The sequence below is a fragment of the Patagioenas fasciata genome, chromosome 6, assembly GCF_037038585.1.
Source record: "Patagioenas fasciata isolate bPatFas1 chromosome 6, bPatFas1.hap1, whole genome shotgun sequence".
NCBI lineage: Eukaryota > Metazoa > Chordata > Aves > Columbiformes > Columbidae > Patagioenas > Patagioenas fasciata.
In genome coordinates this window covers 11332679-11357821 of record NC_092525.1, presented here as the reverse complement: position 1 = coordinate 11357821, position 25143 = coordinate 11332679, and the positions used below count along the sequence as shown (strand labels likewise).

The 25143-nt window shown below is 45.6% G+C and overlaps 2 non-coding genes and 1 pseudogene across 2 annotated transcripts; all 3 read right to left on the bottom strand.

Moving 5' to 3' along the window:
- Positions 1–1395: 1395 nt before the first annotated feature.
- Positions 1396–19909, bottom strand: LOC139828261 (kinesin-like protein KIF2C; annotated as a pseudogene).
- Positions 19910–20805: 896 nt separating this feature from the next.
- LOC139828336 (U5 spliceosomal RNA) lies at positions 20806–20920 on the bottom strand. Its single transcript, XR_011739843.1, has one exon. It is a non-coding gene; the product is annotated as a U5 spliceosomal RNA (small nuclear RNA).
- An 804-nt stretch (positions 20921–21724) lies between these two features.
- On the bottom strand, positions 21725–21839 carry LOC139828337 (U5 spliceosomal RNA). The gene has a single exon (XR_011739844.1). It is a non-coding gene; the product is annotated as a U5 spliceosomal RNA (small nuclear RNA).
- Between the last annotated feature and the right edge of the window lie 3304 nt (positions 21840–25143).

Below are 25143 nucleotides of genomic sequence, written 5' to 3'. Positions count from 1 at the left end.
GGTCTGTTTTGCAGGGCTGTAGGCTCCAGTCTTGGCTTAGAGCCCAGAAATAAACTCAGCCACCCTTTGGGAAGTGTTCACCTTCAGTCTCAGTGTTCAGGAATATAATTGCTCTGACTTGACCCTGAGACAGCACAAGGAGAGACCTCAGTCTACTCCTTCTTCTGAGACAGAGGAAACCTGCTGTCAGAAGTGTGACCTCAAGGGCCAGTGAGGCAAGAGGTGACTTGAGCTCCTCCAAACCCAGTCCCTCCCTACTCTAGCTCCTGGGGTAGACATACAGCATAGTGAGCCATGTTAAGTCCAGGAAGAGGAGGCGGAACAACCAAGGGGCAACATTTTGTTCTTTGTACCCAGACCCATCCTTACTCACCCCGAGACACCATTGGGCAAGGCTGGATAATCCAAGTGAATCCCCATCTGAAGTGGAGCAGGAGTGCCTTGCTTTAGTCCAAACTCAATAAGGCATAACAGCCCTTTTATTTACATGTGCCATCTTAATACAACAGAGGCAGAGCTCGGGTACAAGTCAGCTTTAGCAGTTCAGAGGCCCTTAAAATGCTCAGCCCCACACTGCTTCCAGCCCCAAACTGCTTGGGGGGGAGGACTCTGTCTGGGTTGAAGCATTCCTTCCCTAGATGCTTGTCAGTGATGCTTGTCCACATCCTATTAAAATCATAACTCCTTTATTACCTTTCCAGGACAGTGCTGAGACCTGGTACACAAAAATAAATCCATTACAGGCTAAGGAACTGGCCTGCAATACAGTAGACATCCCTGGAGACATGGCAAGGATGCAGCCCACAGGTGGGTGCAGACCCAAGGGTGCAGTCACTTAAGTTACACCCTTTCATTCTTTATTTTCAGGGGTAAAAGGCAATTCAGAAAGCAGGAGAGTAAGGCAGGGGCATTGGGTAGAGAAAGAGGGAGTGATAGTAGAAAGATCCCTTTGTAATCTGATGTTTGTATAGCTGCATCCTGTGCTGCTGGACCCAGAGCTTGTAGGGCTGTTTTATCCTTTCAGAGATAAACCTTGGGGTAAGCTGAATAAATAGGAAACAGAGGGCAGCAGCACATACCTCCTCCCAGAGGACAGGTTGTGTGGGGCCACTTAGACCCAGGCTGTACACAACAGCCATGGCAACACCTTGCTGCATCTAAGCCAGTATCAGCTTTGCCCTTCTGCCCTCAAATAGAGATTTCAGTTGTCTCTGAACATGTGTATTGATATGGCATGTTAGCTATGAAAAATGTGTGGTACAAGGGAGTCTCCCAGGGCCCTTCTCGCTTACTTGATGTCATAAGAGCTGGGCCATTCACTACATGCTCACCTGCAGGACTGGCACCCTCAAGCCTAGCTTCCCCCTTGCTAGACAAGTTCTACGCAGTAGGATCTCAAAATTAGGAGAAAATTTATTGAATTATTTTAAACATTAAATGTCATCCAATACATCAGCCTCTCTATAACACCAGGCAGTCCAAAAATCAACAAGAAATATATTTTATAAGGTAAAAGATAATTAAATCCAGGAACATTTATTTATCAAGCAGACTTCTGAAAATACTGATTTTTTCCAAGTACATATAGCCCATTTTCTTTCTGGAAAAGCCAGACTTGGAATAGCATTGCAATACTTCAAGCACATCTGAAAACATTACACACTTGTACAGTTTTCTAGTGTATAAGTAGTTCTAGTAGAAGAGACCATTGCCACTAGCAAAGGTCCAGATGCTAGACATCTGGCAGACTCTCTGTACCCTGCTCCCCAAGCCTTGCCAGGGATGTTTCTAGCACTCTGAGTTCCCTGGTACCAGGCCATGAAGAGGCAGGCTGCTACGTTCACTGCCCACAGGCACACGTGACACACCGACATTCTACCACATTTGAAACAGGATTTACACAAACCACCAAACATGCAAGACGTACAGAAGTCTGCTTGTGAACCAGGTTTTGCTGTATTTACTAAGGCCTTTGCCGGCTCATCTGCTTGCTGGCTTGCTCCTCCAGCTGCATGGCAGCCACCAGGGCATCAAAAGTTTCTGTAAAGGAAGACAGGAGTGATAGGGACTGACCTGGAAGCAGAATTCCCCAGCCCAGCTGTTCTCTCAGCAGGGGCCACAGATGAAAGTGAACTGAGCAAGAACTGCTCAGCCAACATCAAATTCTGTCTGGTCCCACAAAGTTCTTCAGCTGTACCTGTTCACAGTTTCAAGCCTGCAGTTTGCAGTTCAAACCAGATGCCACTAGTCCAAGCACCCCACAGGGCCAGGTTTCCCTAGCCTATAAGGCAGAGAGAGTATCAAGACATTTACTCTTGTTGCCTTGTCACCACTTCCCCCATGGTGAATGGAGGGAAAAAGCTCTTGGGCTGCATTTGAGATAGGACAGTCAGGGGTATTTTTAAAAGTTTCACTGCTTCTTCAGGTTAACAGTTCACTTTGATGCCACAATTTTCAGCCTCACTTTGAAAAAAATTTTAATAATTTTAAAAAATTGAAAAACACACACACCTCCCACAGCCCTGTTTTTGAGGCAAAGACCATGCTAACTGTAACGGCTCAAGTGGCACTGAAGCAGTGCTGAAAGGTAACAGTTTGCCTGACTAGGACAGGTGAAGCTACACTGCTATCTGTGTACCAAACACACTGTTCCCATGTCTCAGCCAAGTTAATGTATCTGGCTTGCTGCATCTATACCACTGCTTCAATCAGCATGGCCCAACAAAGGCAGGCAGTGCTCAGGGAACAGGCAGCTGACATCCTCCTGCAAAGAGCTGGGAAGTCTCCACACTGGGTCAGAACTGAACAGCTGGAGGGAATTTGCATGTTTTGTAATGCCCTGTGCTAAGGCAAAGGCACACGAAATGCAGGTGCTGGCAGACAGCATCTCGGTCTATGCCTGGCAGATGCTTTTTATAAAGTGGATGGGTATGGATATCCATGAAAACAGGAGTGGAAACAGCAGACATACCCCTATGAATCCCTACAACATGGCATTGGGACGTATTTCTCAAATTGTTTTTTAGCCAAGGCAAAATGCAAACAATATAACAAAGTAGCCAAACAGATTTCAGCTCATCTGTTCTCAGTGGATACTACATTCTGCTCAAAGGAAGGCAGTTTTTTGTAGCAATGAAAAGCAAGTGAAAGTTACTAGCCAAAATTTTACTTTGGAAAGTGCAGACAATAGGACATTTCAGGTCTGTTCCCGTGATCACTTAGGAAAGTGATCTGAATTGTAAGCTATACAGAAGGACTGGGTGCTCAAACCCCCACAGATATGCTGGTATTACTGTCAGGTCTTAGAGAAAACATTAGTGACAGTGCTAGTCAGACAGGCACTAACCTACCTTTGACACTGAGGAAGCTTCTTGAACCCTCCTCTAAAAAGTACTTAGTTCCGCTCACAAAGGTCTCAAGATCGTAGTCTGGTTGCTCCGTGATTCCCAAGAGGCAGTCAAGTTCAGTCACTGTTCTCTGTAGTTAGAAGAGTAACAGTAATGAGAAATTCCTTTCTGGAAAATAAATTTCTTTCTTCAAAGCTGTCACACCAATCAAGATAGCTGAGCTTCTCCAGACCAGTACCAGCCAGTGCTCATTAGCAGCAAGTAGAGGTTGCTGGCTCAAGGAGAAGGGGATCAGCTTGCCACAAGCACTTAAATGCCCCAGTTTAACCAGTTGGGCTGGAACCACAGGAAAAAGTTAGCAGGGAGGAAGTAGCAACACCACTGCAGAACATCTTGCATTCCAGCCCACAGCCTACCCAGTAGCACTTGGCTCAGACAAGCCAGCTGCTATCAACATGTAGAAGGCAGCTTGTGCTGGGCTTGCCTCTTCCACATACCTGTCTCATTTCTCCAAGCTGTTCCACAATCTTCTCCTCCAGTTCACTAATTTGAGTCATAGCCTCACGATAATTGAACAAGTGGGGAGAGATATCTTCCTCCTCATCCTTGGAGAGCTGCAAGAAACAGCCCAAGTAAGAACAGCAACTCATTCCCAGCTCTGCAATCTGTTCAGCCCACTGCACACACATACATTGTATGGAAGACCTGAGCCTTCTCCACTCATCCCTGTTTCCTCGATCTCCATCTGATTCTGTGTTTCACCACCTCCATTATGAGGGCTGAGCTCTTTCACTCTGCAACAAGAAGACTTGTTACTCAGACTCTTCTTCTAGCAATTTCTGGACCATAGCATCACAAAGTAGCTACTGCAAGAAACATTTGGTTGCACTTTAAAAAGTTGCACATAATCACCCCAGAGGGCTGTGGGTAGGAAAGCTGAGAGATATTTGTCTCCATGCCCAATCTAGGGCCTCTCCTGGAGAGATAAGTTCAAGTACACCATGCTAATTGCCAGCAATGCCTTTCACAGAAGATATCTTCCACATTTTATCTTGGTCTGTCATGACCAACTGAGAGAAATTAGTATAGAGAGAAAAGAAATAAGCTTGATTTTTTTTCCCCAGAGACCTATTGTGCCAAAACAGGTCTATAATAAGGATAAAAGTCATGGCTGATGACATGGCACTGGAGTTAAATGTCAGACACCAGCTGGGCATTTAATTCCTGTTACCAGTGTCAGCTTCATATTTACAGTGTTTCAGTGTAATACCCCCTTTCTTACAGCTTGAACTTGCATTGTGCACTGGCTAAGAACCCAGTGCGCTCAACTCAAAACTAGAATCTTACTGAAGCACACTAAGTCAGATGTTGTGCTTTGTCCTGTACTTTCAGGTGAGCAGGAGTGACCTTCCACCAGAACTGAAAAAAAATGCAGCTTCAATCTAGAACTAAATCTGGGAATCTGTCAAGATTCAGTGTTCCTGAATGCTTATAACAAGAATTATCATACGTCCTTTCAAAGAATGGAATGCTTTCCAGGAAGGAACCAAGCAGCCTTTTGTGAGCTAAAGAAGGAAAGCTACCAAGCCTGAAATGTGCAAGTGTCATCTTATTAACACAGGACAAAATTGTTAGTCTTCTTTTTACTTGTCACCTCACTGGACCAGTACAGAGACACAAAGCAGAGACTGGGAGGGACTCACTGCTCTCTCAGAGGAGCTCCAGGGATCAGCAAGACCCCAGGGAAACATGGGGCTCACTCCCTGCAAATTCACTTTGCCCTGCAGGTACCCAAGGTCAACCACAGGCCACTCAAATCACTCCCACCATCTGCTAGTGGCATTTGAGCTCTCCAGGTCCTTCAGATTTCACCCAAAGTCTCCCAGGTGCCACACACTTTTAGTTCATATCAGAGTCCATCAAGAACAAGTGTTTTGTGCCATTGCGGGGCTGTGTCAGGGATACACTCAGCACACCACTTACAGATATGACCCAAAGTACTACAAAAAGTAAAGGGCATGGAGATAATTCAGGACAGGGTTAACTGCCTACAAAAACAGGGCAGTCTGTAGTCTGGCATGGGAGACTCCCCTAAGGAGGAGACAGTCAAGCTTTAATACAATCTCTATGTCTGACAGAGGGAACACCTAGGTTAGTTTCATAAGAGCTTTAAAATAATTAGCTCCTAAAAAACAACCTCCAAATTGCCATTACAGACAATGACAAGAGAACTTTTGATCAGAATAAAGACAGCCAAAACACCTTCTGCAACATTAATAGAATGCCCAGGTCAGAAAGGCCATTACCTGTCAGCGTATCTCAGTGTGTTTAAGGTGTAGTCGCATGAACTCATGCCTGGTGAAATCATTGCTATCTGCAAACAGAACAGAAGACCTCAGTGACTCCCACATCTGACTTTTGCTCATGTTAATGATCCTACAGATCTCACCAGGCAGCTAGGGCAAAGAGTCAGAATTGAGACATTCTGTCAAGTCCATTTTTCTCTATAGCTTCTGTTGGACAACCCAGTGGCCATATACCCAGCTTTCCACTGGCTTTATGTATACCCACTGTGCTGCACCCTCCTCAGGAAGTCAAGTGCTTTGAGTGCACAGCAGGCTCTACTGCAGGTTCACTGTATGAAAGTGACTTCTCCAGCCCTGCTTCTGCTGGGGTTGGGCAAAGATCACCAGGTTCTGACCTCTGTCACCAGGAGTGAGCAGAGGAGGAAAGCTGTATAACTATTTTGCAGAGAACTGAAGCTTTCTGACTTCAAAGTCCTCTGACTCTAGAGGAGGAACATGCAGCTATTTAGTCAAATTGCAGAGCACATAACCAGCATGTGCTTGTGCCATGTGTATACTCACCATACAGGTTCTTGAGTTCGTTCCTATGAATGAGTCTCTTAATACCTGGGTCAGCTTGCTCTCCCTGAAAGGGGTATGGGATTTGTTCTGCCCTAAAGCTCGAATACATTCCTGAGGAAAGACAAGTCCTGTGAATGTAATATCTGCATTTTTTCCTCAAACACCTCTGCAAGGTATCAACCACCAATTGCTGGTAACCCAAGAGGCTAGAGAATGGTAATCTCTATTGCTCTGCAAGAGCCTCATAGCCTTTTAAATATACTCCAGTTATTTGACTGTTACAGGGCAGCTGCTATATTCATCACATGTAAAAACAAAAACAAAAAAGACAACTCAAATGACACTTGAAATGGCTGTACCAGTGTCTGGCCTCACAAGACAGCACTGCTTTCCTGGAAACATTCCAAGTGGAAGCATACACAATTTGCAGGGTTGTTATCATACTAAACTAGGATCTGTTTGGCTGTTCTCTTTCCTTATACTGGAAAGAGACAGAAGAGATAACCCTGAAGTTGAACAGAATCCATGTGTTTATGAACACTATTTGCTCCTGGGGCTATAGCTCACCTTCAAAGCTAGCAAGCTCTTATTGATTTCTGCACCTTCCATTCGTGTCTGCCGATCAGCACTAGATGTGTCTGCACCCCTCTCATTTCCTGCCAGATCCACAAAGGAAAATTTGCCAAGCTGTTTTCCTCTTCGGCGTAGTAGGATTTGGAAGCAGGCATGTGACCGTGAAGAACAAGTATTTGCAAAACTCTGCCCAGATGTCCTACAGCAAAGATGCAAACAGGAGTTAGAACTGTTATCACAGAAGATGCACCAGGTACCAATGGTGCCAGACAAGACCTGCAGCCATTAAGTTGCTTAACCTCCCAGGTTTTATCCCACACATCAGTACCTCAAGTCTGCATGAATTATAGATTTACCTCTGATATACAAGCACAGAAGGACTGCTGTGAGAAAATGAACCTGGGACAACTGTGAGTTGTTGAGACTTAAGGCTATTTAAGCTGCCTGGCTCAACTCAGCCTACGCTGGAGCACCTTTCTGATGGCTAATGCCTTACACGTGTATTTGGAGCCAGAAGACACACCTTCAGCACTGCATCTCCCCACCTCATAGCAGGCCACATGTCATTCTCCTGATGAATCTGCCATTACACAGTAAGCTCAGCCAAGCTCCCACAAAACAGGAGTAGCTGTGCTATCACGTTACAATTGTAGTAAATCCTCTTCACCAGTCACGCTGTCTTGGCGCTTTATCTCTGCTGTGCAACTGCACCTGCCCCATCACTGCAAAACAGATTGGAGTCTTGTAAAAACCTCCCTGTGACCTTTACCATCATTGATTCCCTGAGAAGGCTGGCAGGTTCACTGTCCCACCTGTGTCCCTTCTGCTGGGTGAAAGAGATGGAGGTTGTCCTAAAGTGAGGCAGAAGTCTGAAATGTTAAACAGTTTTTGATTGAATTGTCAACCGAAAAGCATGCACAGCAGAGTGCTGAATGAGCTTTCAGGATGTGCATATACTGCATATGCAGTATAATACAGAAGCCAAGGAGTTCTCATTTGCCTGCTGATGTTTTCACAGCAGTTGCAACTTAACTGAGACAGGTAAGACTTGGTAATACAGATTTTGGCTCCTAATTAAAGACACCAGTACAATGGTGGAGTTGCCCTGACCACAGCCTTCCTGTTAGCATGATGAGCCAAGCCTACGGCTGTCCCTTGGCACCTGCTCTCAAGGGTTCTTCAGACAAGATCCCCAAAAGACACGCAGCATTTTTGTTGCCACTGGAATAGCTCATCTGGCCTGTAGTTAAGACAAGGAATTTTTGCAAACTGTAGGTTGATGCCAGCTGCTCTTCACTGATCTTACAAGCCCACAGGGAGCTACTTGTGCTCCTGTGAACTATTGGATCCTTTTAGAAAGCAGCTAGACTGTTCAGTTTAGCTGTGGCACCGGGGTAGCCATCTCTTCATGTGAATACTTGCCCTCTTCTCAAATTACATAAGGACATGTGAACCATGAATCCTGACCTCCTCTATGGAAGGCAGGCTAAACCCATCCCCACCAGCCCTTTATTCCATAACCACCTTTTTGTTTTCATGCAGAGGTTCTGCTCAGTGCCTGCCTATTACTGGGAACAAGCAGCTCCCATTTACATCTCAAAGCACCAGCTACAGACACTATATATTTTTTGTAGAGAGGTACAACAGGACATGGCTCTTCGTATTGGGTTTAAGGCACCAAACCTGCAGGCACTGCCCATCTCGATCATTCTGATGACATCCTCAGCACAGCTGACTTTTTTCTCTTGGAGACCAACCACCTGAACCTGCTGCTTGCCATCCTCCAGGACTTGAAGCTTTGCCTTCTTATTCAAGAGGTCAAACAGCTGTATTCAGGCAACAAGATTGAGGTAAATTTGAACAAAATCTGCTTGTATTTTGCACTGTCTTTCTATAAAGTTATAGACAGAAACAGCACCCTTAACATACCCTTCCAATTCAATTGCAAACACACCAAGAACAAAAGACTATCTAGAACTACAAAAAACAGTAGGTTTTACACAGGTACTTGTGAAACATTCAGCCAAAGGAGTCAGGTCAATATTTAAAGAGTGTCTTACCTTTCCATTGTATATTTCAAAGAAAGTCACATAGACTTCTAGGTTCTGATTCCTGTACTTGGGTTGGTTTAGAAGAAGGAAGACATCTTGTGCTGGTGAGGAAAGGCAGGAGTTCAGTTAACTAGTTTAAAACCTGTTCTAGTTGCTGCTTGATCTACTTTCAGGTATTGCTTAGCCATAAGGCAGCATCTAGCAGCTGGATGACAGTCAGCCTAAACAAATGCTAGTGGAACAATTAGTGCTGTGCTACTGTCTGGAAAAGAGTTTCAGCAGCATTCTCATCCAGAGACTGGAAACATGGGGATTCAGAAGTTTCTACCACTGATGTCACCTGCAGACAGCAATCCCTACTGATCTGAGGGAATATTGGGATCTGCTGTTGTTTTGTACAGGGCTGAAAAATTCATTTTCAAGCACTTCTTGCAGAAAGCCTGTAAAACACATATCCCTGAGCATCTGCATTGCTGCTCTTTGGAGGCCATATACCAGATCAGTTGACCCTTAGGCTGGATCCAGTGCAGCACCTCACAATTAGCCTTTAGACACTGAAATTGAGCTGGAAAGCAAAGACTTGGCTTCAGGGCCAGTCATCACTAATTTTCAGAGACTAGCAAATGGTTGCTTCTTGTTTCAACTGCTGTGCTACACAGGTTAGTTTCACAATATGCCTTTCTAAAGGGAAGGTAGAAGAGGCCAGGATTCACAGGGCTTTGTGGGCATTATATCAATGAGGGGCTTCTAAACACCTGTTTGCTGAAGTCATTTTATATGCACCCGGGTTTTTCGCATCTAATGCATACAGGAAGAAATAACATACATTCATATGCTTTCCATATACAAGCTTTATATTAGAAATAGGTATGGTTGTGTTGCATTTAAGTCAGGTATTTCCAAGCGCCATCCTTAGTTTGAGACAACAGCAAATCAGAGGAGTCACAGGTAAATGGTTCAGCCCAACAAATGCCAAATTAGTAAACACATTATCTCTTTGCCTCAAAACCAAGTGAATTCTAGTGAATGAAGTGTGGATCTAGAAATTTACAGGCTGGGAATAAAAAATTTAGTGAAACTGATTCAAAAACATACCTCCTGCAAACACCAATATTTATTATTGAAAACACAAATACCTTATGTATCTTTCATTGGAAGCATTTTAAATAACCATACAAAACCAGATCTTATCTATTTAAGAAAAATAAGCATTACTTTGATTTTCCTATCTAAAGAAGAATCAACTTACATGCAAAAGCATATATGCCCTTTGAGGCATTCTGTGCTCTCCCAGAGAAGTCTCCACCCATAGTCTGTGAAAAGAAAAGAGATAAGGTGTGGTACAAACAAGTCAGCCTACCTGATTTTAGTCCTAAGAACATACTAGGAAATTACTATATATATATATTTTTATATGTGCTCCAGTGTCAGCAAGATGATTAGAACACAGTGCAATTGAGGATAAAATTAGTTTCTGCTTCCCTATCAGTTAAGAATCTGGACTTTGCAAAGCAACAGCTGAATGCCTGCAAGGCTCTGCAGTGCAGAGTCAAAGCAGTTGTTCCTCCAAGGGGAAATGCACAGTCTTGACAGAGCAACAAAATAGCCCCTGGTCAGAAGAAAGACTCATTTTTTAGGACACTGGTTGAGTAACATTTTCACTGCAACTTCCAAAAGCTCATGTGTGATATCAAAATGCATCAAACCTCTAGACAAGACAATACCTTTAACTCCTTTGACCAAGATGCCTTTAATCCCAGCAAAAATTTCAGTTGGTATTATTCTGGTGACTTGCTCTACTACTTTTATATGAAACAAGAGTCAATTATTTAAAACACAACTCAAGTCTATGACACATTCTCAGTGTACCAGAGTTTAATACGCAGCAATCCAGTCTCAGGGTAGAGCTACTGGCCTTGGACTCATTCTGCACCCTAGGACTGGGGAGGGAAAATAACTTAATTGCCTACGATTTTAGTGCCTCACAGTTGTGTTCCTGCCACAATGCTCAGATGAGCCGTTTTGTCTGCCCATTCCAGTGCAGCAGACACAGCCTATGTCCAAACTTCTAGGAGGAAGTTTGGAACTTCGCAGATTACTGGAGAGATCTACAGCTCACGATATTGCACTAACAATAGGAGATCCTAGCCTAAACCTTGCCTCTGACACTGAAGTTACAGCAACTGCCTGATTACTCAAACTGGCTGCCTAGCCTAGTCCAGTCTTTCTTTCCCTAGAGTTTCCAGAAGAAGAAAGTTAAGAAAAAAAACAGTTGTTGAAAATCAAGAGCAGATCACCTTTGAGGCAGAAAACAGTCTTCACATCTCTTGAAACTGTAACTGTAGACTGTAAGGATTGGTTAGAAAGTAAACACTAATTTGCCCACTTCACAAACAATACCAGATCACTTAAATGTTTATGTGCATCAGGAGGCTTATTCTTATATAATCTAAAGCAATTGGAATGCATCCAAGCTCAAAACACAGCACAGACGATAGCCTTTGCCTCAGATGTAGGCTAACAGCCCCACTTTGCAGACTGGAGTTTGGCAGCAACAGCTATCTGGGGCAAGGAATAGCCCTGACTAACACTATCATGTCAGGGCATCCCAAGTCTTCTAAAAGGCAGCTGTGGGGTGGGGGGTCTTCATACAATTTTCTTCACAGCCCCCCAAATAGGTAAAACTACAGAAAAATAGGTAAACACTATAGAAAAACAGGATTAACAACAAATAAAGTATCAGCTTTAAGACAAGTAAAACCAAGATCCAAACTCCTTATACAATCCTACGCATTATCAAGATCAAGGAGCTTTAAATACTGTAGATAAAGCCAGAAAATGTGAAGCCTTGGAGAAACTTACATGTGTCTTGCCACTGCCTGTCTGGCCATATGCAAAGCATGTCGCCTTACCACCCTCAAAGATGGTCTCTACCAGAGGTCTAGCAGTGAACCTGGATATTCAGAAAGTAAAAGACAGTTAAGGCAAGGATTTTATACCCTGCTCCATCAGTTTCTTAAAAAAAAAGGTGGGGGCACAAATAAAAATCAAATCCTTTAGAAATCAGCAGGGCTATACCAGAAATAAGCTTTAGACTTTTCAGTTCTTTGGTTTCCTTCAAAAAGGACCTTAATATTTATTTCAGGTAGCAGTTTCTTTAAGCCAGGATGCCATCTAGCTATAGCTCCTTTATCTTGAAAGTCACTCCCCATGAGAAGCAAGCGTTACCTGTACACCATCTCATTAGAAGAGAATTCATCAAATGAAAAGTCAAATCTAAATGCTTGGGTGTCAAGGTATTTTGTGAGGTCCACTTTCTGCTTTGGCTCGTGCATCAGCAGTACGCACTTGCTCGGAATAGTAATCACATCACATTCCTTTCTCAGAAGTTCTGTAGACAGAAAAGACCCTCAGTTTTAACAGGAGTAAGCAATGTCAAACTGCTCCAAGACAGACATGTTTTGTCGGTACACTCACCTTGTTTATTGAGAGGGCGCTTCCTCACACAGACACAAATCCTGTGTTCTTCTGTCTAAAAGAAAAGTAACAAGTAATAACTGTTTCTCAATTACACCCACACCTACTTAGTGTTAACAAACACCCAACGCTCCCTCACATCTTTTCTATATGCTGATCAGAGTTGCCTCTGATACTGATCAGACCCAACTCACACAGGGATGTAAATCTTAATGTCTATTCAGTGCAAAATAAATGCTACAAACAATCAACCTTTACAAAGTATGCTCCAATATATCAGGTGGAAATGCTGCTGTGCTGTAGGATAAGTGTCCCAAATATTTTGTGTCAGAATTAGTGATAAGTTCAGTCCTTGGCCAAGTTTCCAGCAAAATCTGCGATATCAGTTTTGCAGCTATAATCAGATCCAGGTAAATTATTATTTTAATTTATCCAATAGGTATTTTTTGACCTAGAGTTCTTTACTTCTGCAGCGAGTTTAGCTGTTTGTGCAGCACAGCTACACGTCAGTTGAGTTTGGGAAAGCACATATTGCATTGGTTGAAGCAGAAAGCAGATGACAACCTCTTCTGTCATGCAGCAATACAGACACAAACAGCTGGTCCTCACCCCCATAGGATGCAGGCACACAAACCACCTTGTCTTCTAACCTAGTTCCTAGTTTGAACTTAAATACTGTCATTTTTCACTGACCATAACAAGTTTTTTACTTGTTCTCAGGTATTAATCAACGCTTCCTCCATAATTGCTGAAGTTCTCAACCAAGCCTCTTTATTCTAATTTTTGACATCTACATTTGGTTATCCACTTTTTGACATAGTTTATAATTATTTAATGTGTAACTTACATAAAATAACACTTTCTGTCACAGAACAATATTCTGCTTTAACTTATACCTATACCTACAACAGGCTAAACAGCTATGTAATAGGCTTCCATTCAGAAGCTCTGAAAAATAGACGTTGCCACACAAATCATTGCATGATAATTGTCAAAGCACAAGCTCTTTACTAGTGACACATGCAAAGTAATGCAAGGCATCTCAGCCCTAAATAGGGGAAGTAAATGACCTCACAAATAACCAGGTGCCTCAAGACCACAATGTGCTCAGAGGATTTCCAAGGTGCAGTGATGCACTAAATCACTCATACGCTAAAATCTTCAGTACAACATAAAGAGATCTGTCTACAGGCTGCAGCTCGTAGCCTCGGTATTTACTTACTGGGTCAGTTATAGACATTGGCTGGTAGTTTAAAGTTTCTCTGAATTCCTTGATCATCCGTGCATACTCCCAGTTAGGACAGCTGCTGTCAAATTCCTGCATGGAAAAACCATGGACACGAAGGTAATTAACATATTACAGCAAAAAACTCCAGAGCACACTAAACAATCAGTTGTACACAATTACAAATAAATATTTCACTTGAAAGCTACAAGATTCAGAACTTTCTAAAACTAGACTCAAGCCATCCTTACGTACAGCTTTGTAAGAACAAGCCTGTCCAAGATGTTTTAGTTTCAACTATTGTGATTCACTATCCTATAGTATTTCCCCTTACTAGTGTACTGCAGAGTACTCCACCTGTGCACGTTTTGTCTTGTTTTCACTGGTTCAGGCTCTCTTTTCTTCTCTCTTGTTTTTAATTTTCTCCTTCGCTTTCACAGTGTTACTTCTTCTTCGAACTAGATAAAATAAAAACATTTCCTTTGATTAAATGTTCATATTGGGTTTTAAGCAAATACAAATATTTCAGCTTTTCCAGAATAACATATACAGGAAAACCTTCAGAAGGATGGTCATTAATTTTGCAGTGCTTCTTTCCCAAACCAGACCTACCTAGCACAGAAACTGCCTCACAAGCCTCACTACCACTCTAAAGTAAAGGCAGCATTTCTGAAGAGATACTGCTATAACAGAATTATGCATTTGTAATAAAAAATACTCAAGATATTCAGTCTCACTGCCAAAGCCACCGTTTCGAAGCTTTTGTCTCAGAGCACACGCAGCAGCAATCACGGAGTGATGCGGTGCTGACTGGTGAGTCAGTTCTTACCCACTGCTCCCAGGTACCTGGGCTCACTGTAGCAGCAGGCAGGTGATCCTCTGTATTTCCATTTACATTTGGCAGTGAGGCTTCTGGAGCACAGCTCAGCCTGTTAGTCCTGGTTCGGCCAGCTGCAGGAAGATGCCAGACCAAAACCAATAATTAGATCCCAAAGATCAAGATTAATTATGTAATTTGTAAAGCCCCACAGACCACATTCCTCAACTCTGATTCTGGCTCAGGAGACAGAACTAGCTAAAAACTGTGGTAAGCATGCAAACTTTTTCAAATTCTTCACCAATCACTACATTTTATTCAAAGCTACAAATCACGGCCACACCAACTAGACAAGAATTAAGTATCAAGCATCTGGTTTCAATGTCTTTGCAGAATTTAATACACCTGGCATGCCCTCAACTATTCATAGGGTAAGTCTGGTAAAGAAAAATAACTACAAATTCAAGTAGGCTCAAGTTCTTGTTTTACTCAACCAGCGTAGCTAAAAGTGCTACTAGTTACAGAGCACATTGTCAGCAGTATTAAGCAATTCTCTTCCTACTCTAGCCCTGTGAATACTGCTTTGTGCCTTTAAGCAAATACCACATCCACCCACAGAACCACAGCTCTCTGGTTAACAAAGCACATCATTGTTCCACAACTTCAGGTAGGAGCCCTCAATATCTACCTAGTGGCAGACCTCTAGGTCTCTCTTATTTTATATATGGATAGAGGTTGCTCCTCCCCTGGGATTTGCAGTTTAGCTAATAAAATGCAAAACATCTTGCTTCATAGCAAGAATTCACTGGGCTCTTTCTCAGCTCACCAGGAACTGATGAATTGTTTCTGGTTTGTGTAGAAGTGCCGGGATCCACCCTCATCTCATTTTCCTGGAGGCTGCACTGTGGTTCTGCAAAAACAGACATCCTGGTATGGCCACGCACAGCTTTGGAAACACAAAGTCAAGGTCAGCATCATGCCTCAAACACTCAATATTTGCAAGTTAATCAAGTGCTTACAAAATACAGAACAGTGGGGAGCAAGTGTGGTTAAAAGAACCATTTCCAGATCGCTGATGCATTAGCAAAGTGCAGGACAAAGCAACGCAGGTGAGTGAAAAGTGGTCATGAACTAAACCACTACAAAAACAGCAAACAGTTCATTCTAGATTTGCAGTTCCAGTGAATTCCAGATACCACTAAGGATTCACTAATACAGCATCCAGAACATTAATACATAGGAAGGAAGAAGTTACAAGTCAGGGAACTGGGAGATCCTCTGAAGCTTCACACGTGCAGCACTGTGTGAATTACTGTTTGATGGTGACAGCAGAACTGCAGTTGGGCAACTGGTCATGGGCAGTGTCATGCCCACCATCACAGCACCTGTGCACAGTGTGTGTGGCACACAGTGGGAGCTTAATAGCACTAAATTCAGCTAAGAGATTCTATATAATCACAACAGTAAATCCTTGGAAAGGGGCCTTTTGTAGGCAGTCTCCATTGTCACATGCCAAGTTATTTCTTTCATTCATTGAAACCAAGTCCTTCACAAAGCTGCCTGAGGAAGGGACTGAAACATACACCTTACTAGATTCATAAAGAACGCAAATCTGATATGAAAAAACATAGAAATCTGATTTGAAAGCTAGAACTACCTTTACCTCTAGCATTCACAATAATTTATCCAAAATCAATTGCTATGATTTCAGAAGACACCAGATCTGTTTCAGACCAAGGACAAATTTCAACTCCAGATCAAATTCCTTAGAACCACACCCATGACATTCAGCAATCATATCTGTTAGCTCTTTACCTGGAGTCTTCTGCTCAGGTGCAGAGATATTAGTTTTCACTGCTGCAACTTTAGGAATAAAAAGAATCAGTTTAATTATACTTAGAGATGGCATTTTATTCCATTTACTTTTGTCACACATATCCAAACCTGATCTCATCACAAACTCAGCAGCACTTGTTCTATAAATGATAGTGCTCCTGGACATGGACACCAACTGGAGAATTTGCTGCATCTACATGGTTTTGATTCAAGTGATTCTTGTACATTAGAATATTCAGCATCCTCTAAAATTCTTACTGAGTCAGAGGATAGAGGCAATATCTGTTTCTTAATTCATTCTGAAAGAGCTGCTTCTGCTTCTCTCACTTCCCTAAATGAGGCGGAGACAGACACCTCCTGATCTTCTTTAATTTGTTTAGTCTAAAAACAAGAACCTGAAGCCAATGTTACCCTCCTAATCAGTGCAGTGCAGAGCTTGCAACAGGACAGATACTGACACTCACGGGGTTTAGCTAGCTAAACCAGATAATATTTGAGGAATACTGAAAACACTGCTTCTCTCCTGTACTCGGAGCAGGTCTTCAGGGACAAGATTGTGCCAGTAGGAAAGGCAACAGATATTTCAGATTTGCTATTCGATTCTATACTTCAGGAAAGCCAAAACCTCTGTGAGGACATTTTTCCATCAATCAGTGACTGGATTAAAATACCTTTATTTTTCCCACTGGCTCTCCAGGTCCATTAACTGGCTTGTCTAGAGACAGTCATAACTTCATGCATCTTTTTACCTGCCACTTCACAAAATTTATGGAGCGTTCTCTGGATTTGAGGAAGACTGGGATGGTCTCGTACAGAACAACTTTTGACATATTAAGCTTCTTTGACTGCTCCTGGCTCTGATGCAAAGGGATTTGTACTGTTGTCTTCTGGTACCAGCTTCCCTGTCTTGCATCACATACAGCAAGAGAGGTCAGACAAGCCCAGCTGTTTTATTTACAGCCCAATCGTATGGAAAAGCACAAGTTCTGGCTAACTACGTGCTTTAAGAGAATCATTTAATTAGCAACCTCAGCATCATGCAAGTTATGGTGCCACTTGCAATTCCAGAATCCGAAAGAATCAACTAAAACTAAAAGAAGGCAGAAAACATGGGAGTCTTCTAACTCGTGGTACCTCAAGAAAAACAATTCGTTAGCAATCCCACACTGGCATCTCTATCTTATCTTCTGGCTTTGTTCAAAACATCATACTGACATAGAGTCACTGAGCACCACACCAGCTGGGACCCTGGCTGCCTGCTCTGAAATATCTCCAAGGACATATTGCCTAGGGGGGACTGTTTGAGGAGGAGACATGCATTTGTCACCACTATTTCTTTCTTGCCCTTTCCACTCTCATTTTGACACTTCTAGTCTTAATAACTGCCACTTGTCTCTTGTTATTTGTTGCAGTTGCAAAACTCCATGCGAACTTTAAAATTCACCGCAACATTAAGTGCCTAGTGACATTTAAAGCAGTATGAAGGAACAGCTACAGCAAAGCTGTAGAAAAGGGCAATACATGACAAACCTCAGCCTGAACGAAAAGGATAGCAATGTGTTAGCAAAGTTTCTGCACTCAGGAGTCAAAACTGTTGGTATGAATCAACATGGTCTTTATTGGCATTGCTTGAATAAGCAGTCTTATGATGCTTATTCAACTATAACATTATGGCTGCAACAGAAGACCACGACTGTTTCACAGGGATATAGCAGAGAAAAGAACATTTCCTCACCTCGTCGTGGAACACGAAATTTTGAAAGGGTTGTTCTACGCGTCTGTTTCTGAAAAACAGTGAATGCTGTAAGTGATCAGGAATAAGCTGCAAACAGTTAGCACAGCACCTCAAGACAACACTTATACAACAAGAATTTCTGACCAAAGTCTAACTATGAGACTGAAAAGACAAATTAGAGACCCCAAGCTTTAGGACTGGATGTATCATTTATAACAAGATCTATGCTGTTGACACTTTAGTACCTTAGGAAAGACTAAATCACTTTAAAGCACTTACCTGAACAGTTATATTCTCCTGCAAAGGAAGGTTCTCTTTCACATCTGCAGCAGGTATTTCTTCTAATAACTCAGGATTCATTGTTATCACATCATCAATGTCAACCTACAAGAGCAAAAGGATTTTACAGAGTGCAATATTGCTGCTACCACTCAACAGCTTTTTTTTTTTAACCTTGACTTTCAGTACAAGCAAACAAACCTCACTCACTGCCTGCCAAATGTGAAGTTAAAATCTCCTGGAAGGGCAAGACAGTAGTTTCTATTCCATTTCAGTAGTCTCATATGTCCAAATATGCACCAAGAAATGTGCTAGTTAAGCCATTTACCCTCATCTGCCAAACACCACACAGCTCTGCAAGTGCCATAGAGCACTTCTGAAGAGATGGGCAAAGCACATTCGGCATCAACTGCTTTAATCTCTGACTGCTAATCTTAGTAAATCTCAGCTGCTCCGTGACTTCTGTGCTAGGAGAGCATTAAGCAGTTACCTTGTGATAGAGTTTACTGAAATAAACTTCAATGAGCTGCTTAGGCTTTGGGAAATGAAGGGTTCAGTGTTTAATCCACAAGTCAATTCACCTGTATTTTCACTTGCTACTGCAAGTTATTATATTTCACCTAGGGCCAGCTCCTGCCTGATCCTCCAATGAAGTCATTATTGTAATCCTGCCAGAGATTTAAGATCAGGTTTCAAAGTACCAGTCAACGGTAACTTTAACTAAATTCTAGAGTGTAGGTTTCCAGAGAAACAGATAAGCCAGTGCGTTTGCTCAGCTACCAAAGGAGATTTTGTTAAGTATCAGGATTTCAGACACATCAACCTGAAGTGCCTCAGGCTCCATTTGCTTGCCCCTTTCCCCAAAATCTCACACCATATGTATTTTATACTAGTGTAGAGAGTCCAGAAATCAAACTCAGCCCTCTTAACATGGCACCTTGTAAGTGGCACGTTGACTCTCAGGGCAGCCTGAAGGCCACGGTTAAAGACACAAAAAAAAACGACAGACACCCCCCATAGCCGGGAAAACTGGGTCTTTGGGGCATTCGAATTCAGCAGCCAACAGTGTAAGCGAGATGCCCAACATGCCCTCGTTCACCCGGAGAGGTTACGAGCCCGGTTTTGGTGCCGCTGCAGCCCCGGCGTGCTCGGCCCTCACACCGCCCCCCGGCACTGCGTCTGACACAGCGTTAAAACCGAACACGCGTCGAGAGGCGGCGGAAGGGGAGCGGGACACGGGGAAGGGGCCGGCACTCACATCCTTGCCCTTGACGTTGCTGCCATCGCACCACTCCACGGACACGGAGCACCGGTCCACGTTCACCGCCTTCACCATCGCCTCCTGGATCAAACCTGGAACAGGTTGGCATTGAACCCCGGCTCGGCCACCGGGTGTTGCCCCGCGGGGCCGGGGCCCCCACAATACCGCCCTGCCGCTACGGGAGGCGCCAGCCGGGACCCCCGCAGGCGTTCCGTTCCGCTCCGCTCCGCTCCGCTCCGCTCCCCTCCCCTCTCCTCCCCACTCCTCACCATTACTTCGCTGGATCTTAATGACGCTGCCGGGACAGACGAGACGGCAGACGCGGGAATCCATGGCCCGAGGAGCGCAGGCGGCTCCGCAGCGGCGGCCACGCAACCCGGCCCGGCAGCGAACTATGGTTGGCCCGGCCAACCGCCACCAATTTAAACCCCGCGCGCCGGCGTGCCGCGGGGCCTACCGGGAAACACCGGCGGGGGGACTACAACTCCCAGCGTGCTCTGCGCCTACAGCTCCCGGCGTGCCCTACGGCTCCCAGGAGGTGGGGAAGGCGCGCCGCGACCCGGGGCATGCCGGGAGTTGTAGTTCGGTGCCAAGTGATGGTGGCTGGGGCAGGGCGGGACTGGCGGCGGCCCCGGCCCGCGGCGGGCTGTGGGAGACCCCGGCCGCGATGAGGTGCGGGAATGCCGGAATATCCAGCGCTGCCGTGCGGCTGAGTCACGGGGGAAGCTGGCATAGGTGCACAGCGGCAACAAAATGCGCTGATGTGTGGGGAAACAAGATGTGCAGCTCCAGCCACCGGGATGATAAAGGAGGATCAATACTAACGTGACCATCTGGACGGTCAAAGAAATAATGCTAACATGATTAGAGCACAGCAAAATATAAAAGGCCTTGGATAGATTGTGCTGAAGTACGTTTCTCGCAACTGTGAAAAGTTATAGCCCAGATTCATGAGAATGCTATCTGGGGCTGGATGACCGCCCCAAGTGCATGGGATGTGCGAATGTCCTTGAGCCTGGTCTGCGAATGGGCGGGAATGTAACTAAAACAAACGTAAGCGTGGTGTGTTTTTAATAACAATTATTGGAAAAACATCTTATATAACATCTTAGTCTAGGCCTGCATCTCTATATACTATAAATTGTCAATTGCTAATGAAGAAGGCAGCAGGCTGGTTATCACAGCCTCTATACTTTCTGCTCCTTTCTGAACAAGATCTCTGCCTGTGCTCGCATCTCTGTTTGTGTCCTAGTGTGCGTTGCTCTCAATCGCTGCACTGGTGTGTTTCCACATCCCTTATCTAGGTTTTATGATCTATTTTTAACCAATGAAGGGATAGCTCCACCGAAATGGAGCCTCAAAAATTTCATCGACACTCGTACTTGTTCCTCTCCACGGAAATCTTTAGTAAAAGGCGAAAGATTTATACGATCTGAAGAGAAACCAGAGTATGGCGGTGCTGGGACGCCCGCCACACCGCCCGCCTGTCCCACGCCCCACCAGTCACGGCGACAGACCCCGGCCCCACCGCTCCCCTCAGCACCGGTCCCTTCGGCACCGCCGCCCCCGGCCCGACCCCACCGTGAGGCAAAAGCCGCGCAAATCGCAACAGCTCGGACCGGCGGCGGAGAGCGGAGCCGTGACGGTGCCCGTGCTGCCGCGGTGCACCCTGGGTATGCAAAACAGCCGCACGCTAATGAGGCGGCGGCACCGGAGAGCGGAGCGCGCCAGCGTTGCCGCCGGTCCCGGGGCCGGTCCCGCAGCGGATCGCCTCTCCCCCCAGCCCGAGCACTGCTTGCGGCTCCCTGTCGGGGTTTAACCCCAACCTGCAACCGAGCACCACACGGCTGCTCCCTCATCGCCCACCCCCAGGGGACGGGCGGAGAATCGGAACAGTAAAAGTGAGAAACTCGTAGGTCGAGATACAAAATGTTTAATAACTGCAACCAAACAGTAACAATCTGCTACAAAATTGTAACAAAAAGAGCTATAAAAGCGAAAAGAAAATAGAACCTAAGGCAACGTGACACAAATGGAAACAATTGCTCAGCACCGAGCGATGCCAAGCCACCCCTCACTAGCGGCCGCGCCCCCGGGTTTTATTGCTGGGTATGACGTCATATGGCATGTGACACCCCCGGGGGCAGCTGTCCCCTTTTCCGCTGTTACCGCTACAGCGTTGTCACACTGTTATTTCCCATACCTGCGAACGTCCATTTGATTTTCTTAGATCTGTTTTTAAACCAATGAAGGGATAGCTCTACCGAAGTAGAGCCTCAAAGAATTGATCGACACTCGTACCTGTTCCTCTCCACGGAAATCTTTAGTAAAAGGCGAAAGATTTATACGATCTGAAGAGAAACCAGAGTATAACGACGTCTCTCCCCGCGGACACACCGCCCTCCCATTGTCCCCACGCAGCACACGGCGACCCCCGTCCTCCCCGCCCGTTCGATCCTCCGCCGCCCCGGCCCCGCTCCCCGCTAGCGCACACGGGTACGACCCCTCACGGGAGCCAAGCTGCCTCGCCGGAGTGGCGGAAACCTCTACGGGGGCTGCGCCGCCGGGCCGCGGTGCACCCTGGGTATGCAAATCAGCCAAAACACAAGGAAGTCGCATGCTGATACGGCTCCGCCCCCGAACACGGGCCACCGTGCGGGGACCGTCCGGCCCCGCGGCGGGATGCGGGCCCTGGGCCCTGCGCGGAGGCGCTGGTGAGGAGACCCCCGCGGCAGGAATCACAGAATATTGGGGATCGGAAGGGACCTGGAAAGCTCATCGAGTGCAATCCCCCCATGGAGCAGGAACACCCAGCTGAGGTTCCACAGGAAGGTGTCCAGGCGGGTTTGAATGTCTGCAGAGAAGGAGACTCCACAACCTCCCTGGGCAGCCTGGGCCAGGCTCTGGCACCCTCACTGAGAAGAAGTTTCTTCTTAAATTTAAGTGGAACTTCTTGTGTTCCAGTTTGAGCCCATTACCCCTTGTCCTACCATTGGCTGTCACCGAGAAGAGCCTGGCTCCACCCTCCTGACACTCACTCTTTATATATTTGTAAACATTAATGAGGTCACCCCTCAGCCTCTTCCAAGCTAAAGAGCCCCAGCTCCCTCAGCCTTTCCTCACACGGGAGATGCTCCACTCCCTTCAGCATCTTTGTTGCCCTGCGCTGGACTCTCTCCAGCAGTTCCCTGTCCTTCTGGAACTGAGGGGCCAGAACTGGACACAATATTCCAGGTGTGGTCTCCCCAGGGCAGAGCAGAGGGGCAGGAGAACCTCTCTGACCTACTGACCACCCCCTTCTAACCCACCTCAGGTACCATTGGCCTTCCTGGCCACAAGGGCCCAGTGCTGGCTCATGGTCACCCTGCTGTCCCCAGGACCCCCAGGTCCCTTTCCCCTACGCTGCTCTCCAACAGCTCGTTCCCCAACTTATACTGGAACCTGGGGTGGTTCCTGCCCAGACACAAGACTCTACACTTGCCCTTGTTATATTTCATTAGGACAGATCTGGGCCAGGTAACCCCCCGACAATGCTGTGCCTGTGCTGCTGTAAGCATCATTCATACAGGTTGTTGCAGGGTACTATGTACGATAAGTAGCCACAGGGTTTCCCTAAGGTGTATTTCCTGAAAAAAACAACATCCTCCTTTCATGCTAATGGTGTAATTCCACCTCCGCTCCCTTCTTACATCTTAGAAGTGTTTCAAAACATCATTCTCACTTTCCTCATTTTCCTCGTGCAGACCCAACCTCTCTTTGCCTGAGGAAACCCGTGCTGGTGTATATTCAGCAGGCAGCTGCTGCAAAAGCCATTGGGTAAGAAACTCTGGAGCAAAATGCACAGGAGCATAAAAGAGGCCTTAGAGTACAGCGGCTTCTTTTGGGTAGGAAAGGACTGGGATGTTTTCCTCCCAGGGACTGTTCACCCACTCACCTCTGGCACTGCTCTCTGTCTGTGCACTCCAGCTCTGGTGAGTCTCCAGTACTCGGCTGTGCAGAGAAGGGATGTGTTCAAGAATGAGGCAGGGTCTCTGCCTTGCAGATCACAGTGCTCAGACCCTCAGACAACTGACACTGGAGCTGGCTTGAAGTTTTATTTACAGGGAGCTGTGGAATCCCATCTGCTCTGGCCCTGCATGCTGTCACAGTGTCCCCGTTATGGCTGGACCTGGAAGCAATGTGTGTGACCTGCCACAGTGCAGGGCTGAAGGGTGCCGTGTTGTTCAAGGCCACTGTGTTCTCCACACAAGGAGCCACAGCAAGCAGTGAAACACCCTTGTTTAACATGAGCCACCCAACAGAAGAGTCTAGTGCCTACAATTGACTGCAGAATCCTTAATGAAATTCAACCATTTGTGTTAGTTTGTTCGTTCAGTATGAATTTCCTGCAGTGTCCACAAGATAGTGCTATGAGAACACTTTTCCTGCAAAAGCAGCAGACAGAACGCCCTTTGTGGGTAAGGAGCCATACTGGAGTGTCTTCCTCGCAGAAGTAATGGTGGTGAAGTCCTGGGTTCTTTATGATCATACAAAAAACTTGCTAGGCTTCAACACACCCCAGGAAGGTCCTGGTAATCATTAATCAATTGTTTATCAGCAAGCCCACTTGTTAAATAATTGCTAATCCATACACAACCAAACATTTATTGTTTAAGATTCTCCTGTCTGTTGGTGCCACTGGGGCAGGATCACATCATTTTCTAGTGGGATTGCACCAAGAGACCCATCCTCAATTTATTTTGAGCTTCTTCCCCCATGCAGAGTAGGGACTGATCACCTATCTCATTGCAGTGAATTAGCCAAGGAGTCAGCAGAAGTGGCTAATGAGCTGATCCAGCTGCGAGTGGTACATGGCCTGATTGTTGCTGCAGGAAACCTGGACCATATGGCCAGCCAGAGACATGCCAGCATCTCCCTACAGGTGAGCATGGTGATACGTAGAGGTGGATGTTGTAGCATAGGGTCTGCTCTCAGAGCACCTGAGCAAAAAGGCTCCCTACACTGTGGGGATTTTGCTAAACACAGCACACACAGGCTTATTCCAAGAGCAGAAGCGACACTTCCTTCTGGAAAGAGCTGCTTTTCCCCCTCCTGTCTGCCTCCCTCCTGCCACCCACCACGAATACATTGCTGGGAAGCCAATGTTGGCCCTCACACCTCTGTTCTACCTCCAGACTTGCTGTGAGCAGCAAGCATGGACAGAGCTAAGGAGCTAATCAAGACAATTTGCGTGGAGCAAGACACTAGCACAGAATTATAAATAAGCTATTTGTCCTGCTGGTGCTGGGTAAAGCATTTTGGCCTGTGTCAGCACAGCTCTGCCTACATAACAGCCATAGGGAAGTACCATGCTATCAGTAGAGTGATGTCCAAGAACCAGGCTGCTCAGGGGTAAAAATGGTTTACAAATGTACCTAGTAATGCAGAGGGTCAGGGCACCCTTTCTGAGAGCAGGCACCAACCACAGAGCAGGTGAACTCCCTGGCAACTACTGCGCTGGAGCCATTTCACTGAAACACCCTCCCTCCTCTTGTCAATGAAAGTGGGAACTGGTGCTGTGGGAGGGCAGGGAGGAGCAAGGTAAGGCTGGACCAGAGACCCACAAGTGCCTCTGCTGTGTTCATGAAGTGCCACCAGTAGCACCAGTGTGCAAAGAGGTGGCCTAGCAACTTACT